This window comes from Rattus norvegicus, chromosome 14, assembly GCF_036323735.1.
Source record: "Rattus norvegicus strain BN/NHsdMcwi chromosome 14, GRCr8, whole genome shotgun sequence".
Taxonomy (NCBI): domain Eukaryota; kingdom Metazoa; phylum Chordata; class Mammalia; order Rodentia; family Muridae; genus Rattus; species Rattus norvegicus.
The window spans coordinates 5,324,865-5,330,926 of NC_086032.1; positions in this window are offsets into that span (position 1 = coordinate 5,324,865).

Here is a 6,062-nt window from a genome sequence, read left to right on the forward strand (position 1 = left end):
TATGATTTAAAATTTTGTAGCCATCACATTATTGACAGTATTGTAGCTTCTTAAAAAGTAAATACTAAAGACTGTTTGCAACCTCAAATTTATTTATTTAAAGGCCTCAATCTGCAATAAATATATTTCAATACCTCAGTTACCTTCTTTTTTTTTTTTTTTTGGTTCTTTTTTTCGGAGCTGGGGACCGAACCCAGGGCCTTGTGCTTCCTAGGCAAGCGCTCTACCACTGAGCTAAATCCCCAACCCCCTCAGTTACCTTCTTGTTCCCTTTCCATTGTGAAGCTCTGTATTATATGAGGATGGCATAAGAAAGTTTTCCTGTTCCATGTATGACGTTGCTTTGATCCATTTCATAGCTGCTTGGAAGCCAGTGTTCCCATGGCAACCTTTGTTACAAGATGTAGAAATCTCGGCTCCTCCTGCACCATGCCAGCCTGGCCTCTGCCATGCTCCAGTATTGATGATAATAGACTGAACCTCTGACCTGTAACCGAGCCCCAATTAAATGTTGTCCTTATAAGAGTTGTTTTATGGTATCTGTTCACAGCGGTAAAACCATAACTAAAACAGAAATGAACAATTAAAAGGACAGAACAAACAAACAAAATTATTAAAGGCCATTTGAATGGACATATCCAGTCACTACCATTGTTGTCTGTGCCCTGCCCTACTTCATATTGACCCTATGTGCCCTTGGGAGTTGGAGGTGAGTTGGTGCAAAGTCAAGGACACAGACTCTGGAAGCAGGTGGGAAAGGCAGCAGCAAACTCTGTTAACAATGCTGTAAGCTCTTTAATACCCTCCACCTGTGCTCTTCTTGTCCTAAGAAAGCATTTGTTCTAAACAGCAGTTCCTGATTGGCTGGCATTGTCTGCACCAACAATCCTTCGTCTCTCAGGCAGTCCTCAATTAGTTCTCCTGCAAGAAATACCTACATACCATAGTATCACCCTTCATTTTCTACATATAATGAAGACAAGGGAACAATAAGACAGTTCATACTACCAAGTATGATGTCTGTCACCTCGAATGTTAGGAATGGATGACATCATGTTGAGTCTTTTGTCAAAGGGGATTCGATGGACTCCCACAAACATCACAGGCTAGTGCCAAGGCTACTGGTTACTGTCCATAAGTTAATAGTAGAACCCTGTTGCTGAAGCCCTCATTTACTTATGACATTGAACACAAATACATTAAGCTGGTACCTCCCTGGAAACATCTTTGCTGCTGTAATTGATCCTGAGATTGGATTGTGAGTCTTACTCAGCACACAGAGGATGCCCTACAGCGTTGTTTCAACATCTGTCTGGAAGACATTGCTATACTGTTTTAACTTTGAACTTAAGAGGGACATATGTTTCCCTTATTCTTATAACTCACTCAATGCCCTGAATATTGTGTGAATATTAAGGTATGTTAGTTCAGGTTTCTATTTGATAAAATATCATGACAAAAAATAAGTTGGGAAGAAAGGACTTGCTTCATGTTAAAGCTTGTAGTCCATCATCTAGGGAAGTCAGGGCAGGAATTTAAGGCAGGAATCTGGTGGTTGGAACTGATACAGAAGCCATGGAGTTCTGCTTCCTGACTTGCTCTTTATGGGTTATTCTTCATGGCTTGCTCAATCTGTATTCTTTTTTTTTCTTTTCTTTTTTTTTCGGAGCTGGGGACCGAACCCAGGGCCTTGCGCTTGCTAGGCAAGCGCTCTACCACTGAGCTAAATCCCCAACCCCCTCAATCTGTATTCTTATAACACCAAGGGGCAGCAGCCCTTGGGAACGGGCCAGTGGTCCCAGCACTCAAGTGGTAGCAAGCACTCTTTGAATGCAGTTAGGCCTCCAATTCTCATTCTATTTTAAATATATAATTTTTCAAATGAATGTGAGCTAGGCAGCACTGTTTTTTAATTCTGAAAGGGGTAGTGAGATCGCTGGTTACATCTTTGTACTGATTTCTTATATATTAATATATTCTCGTAAAGTAGGAAGACATCAACTCAGGTATCAGAGACAAGTCATGCAAAGTGAATAAATACTAAAAATTATATATATTATGCAAAATATTTAATTGTATGTTATATTACATACACTATATTATTACAACTGTGTGAGTCTCCTCAGGTGCATTGCTCCTTTTCTTTGAGTTGTGGTCTCTTACTGAGACTGAAGCTTCCTGGTGCAGATATATTTCCTGTGCAGTGAGCTCCATGGATCCTCAGGTGTCCCACCCATTATGGACATGGACCCCCGTGCTGGCTTTAATGCGGCTGCAAGGGACATGAACTCAAATGCTCATGCTGCACAGTAGGCCCTGTGGGAACCGAGCTTTCCCTAGGCATCCTATTTTGTTTCCATTTTAAAATGTACAACACAGTGATGTATTCACAACGCTGCTCAATATCATCATGATGCATTACCAATTAATGTTTTCCAGGATCTGAAGTGAGAATTTATGTTAATTATCAGACTTTCTTTCCTTTTTTCTCAAATCTAAAGCACCTACACTTGATTTTCCTTTGTTCCTGTGTGATGGCTCTAAATTCACCCCACAAGTCAGGGCCGAGATGCAGTCACATGGGAGTTAGCACCTGAAGCTTTTCTCTGACCATGAGCAGAAAGACAAACATCCAGTGGCAGTGGACAAACCCACCTTCTACCTGTTTCACAAAGAAACCAAGAAAATGAAGAGGTCAGAGAAAGCAGGGGTGTAGTAAAACCCAAAGAGAAAAGGTTCTAGAATATCATATCAAATGGAATCAAAGTCCAGAGCGACTGATAAGCCTATAGAATTAGAAAAGCCATCCCCTCTGGCCCTGTAGGAGGGAGGTAAGAAAGACTGTAGAGTCAAAAATAGAGTCCCATCCTCTGTGCAGGCACCATATACACAATTGTGCCACCATGCCTCCCCAACAGTTAGGTACTGAGGTGGGAAACAGATGACCTCTAGCCATTAACCTTACTTTTCTGGGGGCCAGAAATTGATGGGTTCTAGCAATTTATATCTCTCTTGCATTGGGGAGCCAAAATCTTCTAGCTTCTGGCAATAGACACCTGCTGAGAGCAGCAGGGGATTGAGAAAAGAAACTCAATTACTTGGGACTTTTACTCTTTTACTCAGGGACCTCTTGCTACACTAATGGCTTGGCTAAAGAGTTGGTGAACTCTTGGTGAGCTAGAGAAAAAGAAATGGAAAAAGAAACAGAAAGTCAGGCGTGGGCACACATACACACACACACACACACACACACACACACACACACACACACACACTGGATGAAACAGAAGAGGCTACACTTAAGCCTTTATTTTTTTTTTAAAAAAGCTTTATTCATTTATTATATATAAGTACACTGTAGTTGTCTTCAGATACACCAGAAGAGGGCATCGGATCTCTTTACAGATGGTTGTGAGCCACCAAGTGGTTGCTGGGAATTGAACTCAGGACCTCTGGAAGAGCAGTCGGGTGCTCTTAACCGCTGAGCCATCTCTCCAGCCCGCCTTTATTTTTTTGATGTCAGCTTTTTATAGCTTTTTAACAAAACTCTTTTCTGTAGAAAAAATTTGCCTTATAGTGCCCTGGCCTGCGGGTGTTCAGAGGAAACCTGGGAGGGGGCTAAAGAATGGGGGACAGGAGGCACAAAGGAGAGCAAGTCTATGGTCTGATCAAGCTCTCAAATTTTATTTCCATGCAGTGGCTTATAAAGACAAGCTAGCAGGAAGGCAACGCAAGGCCCAAGACCAATTTCACTACTGTTACCACCCTCCCGTTGTTCTTTTGGTTCCTGTAACCCTAAACCTCAAATTGCAGGTGTGTTGATAAGAACAGATAATTGGCTAGGTTTCTCAGAGGGTGTACGTGGGCTTGACATTCCTGAAACATTCCTGAGACAGAGGCTGTGTAAGCAGCTTGGCTCCCAGCATAAAAGATAAAATGTTACACCAAAGGGAGTTACAGTAAAATGTAGATGATAAGGTAAAAGTAGTGTTTGATACTTAAAAAAAAAGATTAATTTATTTTACATATGATACAGTGCTATCTGCAGACACACCAGAAGAGGGCATCAGAAAGCATTGTAGATGGTTCTGAGCCACCATGTGGTTGCTGGGAATTGAACACAGGACCTCTGAAAAAGCAGTCAGTGTTCTTAACCAGCCCTGTTTTTCTTGATCTTTAATGTGTTCCAAGCCTATTTTATTTTTTTCTCTACAATTCCAGCTTAACAGTTTTAGGAGTGCATCAAATCTCCCTGCACATGTGGTAACTGCCCTGTTAGCTAAGTTTTATCCACTCAATAGGATACAGTCTTATCCATTACTTTGACTCATTTGGAGAAAAGGGATTGTACACCATCAACAGTCCCCTCACAGAGAACCGGACAATCCGCCTACAGTCTCACATTTGTTTGTAAAAAGTGTCTGTTTACATTTGCATTCAGTTGCATATGATTTGCACTGGAATGAGGTTCTTCACTGACATCTCCTCCTGTGAGCCTGCAACCCTACCGTGACACCTTACAGAGCCCAGCCATCCACACTCACTGACCTAGGGGTCAGAGGAGAATCCCTGTGTCTCTGAGTCTCTTTGGGTGCTGGGACCCAGATCAACTTAGTGGACACAGCCCTGTAGGAATAGCTGGGGTGGGAAGGTGCTGAAATCCTGGGACCCATGGGGGAATAGGGAGTGGCACAGGCCATGTGCAAGGTGTCAGAACAGGCACAGGACCAAGGTCCTGGCTTAGTGAGCACTGGAGGGTCTACATGCACAGAGCACAAGCTGGAGCCCCAGCCCAAGCTCAGCAAGTTCAGAAAGTCACCTCTTCTTGCTGTAATGAGTAAGCATCAGGTTCCTGAGTCAAGTTTCAGAGCAGAATTGGAAACCTGCCTGGAAAAACGAGACAACAGCCCATTGGAGTATGAGACACTATGTTGCCTACATCTAGGCTAGACTGGGATATACCCTGAAAAAGACAGACAGCATGGAAACAATTAGTGATTAACAGTTAATCTGGGCAATCAGTAATAAAAAAGTTACAGTAATTATACAACCATGATCAGAGTACCTAAATGTAGGGATATTTTTTTTCTTTTTTTCGGAGCTGGGGACCGAACCCAGGGCCTTCCGCTTGCTAGGCAAGTGCACTACCACTGAGCTAAATCCCCAACCCCAGGGATTTTTAAAATAGTAAATCTTTGTTGAAAAAAAGATCCTGCATAGCACCGACACTTAAGCCTCAGAAGACACCTTGATGTGCACGTATAACAAGTACTTCAATGTAAGTGACACATGGACACTTTGAACTTATTAATGTACTCTGTATTTCCTCCCCCCACCCGGTTCTACCATACACATTCTCAGGAGCCATAATGGGACAAGGTCATAACAAGCAGGTGATTTTCCTGAGATGGCCTGCTTCAGATTATTATATACTCTGCAATAGGTTCAGTCTTATGAGGCAAGGCCTTAGCAGAAATCATTTTAGGAAAGGTGCCTGCTATTAATATGCTTTTCCTGTTATTATTAAACATGTACAACAGTCCCTAAGTCATAGCCCATCCCTTTGGAGCAGACCTCTGGGGATCTATGAAGACGCACTGTCTTGTAGTGATGCTACATAGACAAACAGAAGACTCCTTAAGCCTTCATGATGATCATGTAAGGATTCCTGAAATTGTATCAGAGATTATTAAGCTCTTTTATAGTGGGACTGTTATTAGGCTGTTTTCTGATCATCAAAACTGCAGTGAGAGATGAGATGAGTAGAATTTTCCCTTTCTAGAATTTTTTTGCCTTTCCCTCATTAGAAAAAAATGTTTTTCCCTTTCTACACTTAGAAGAATTTTTTTCCTTTTCCCCTCCTGGAAGAATTTTTCCCTTTCACTGTTTAGCATCTTTCTGGTTTTCTCCTTAGATTCCTTTAAGAGGAAACTTTTTACAACTTAGTAATAAACTCTATAATCTCTTTTCTTTTTTTAAAAAAAAATTACTCATTTATTTTATATGAGTACACTGTAGCTGTCTTCAGACACACCAGAGGAGGACATCGGATCTCATTACAG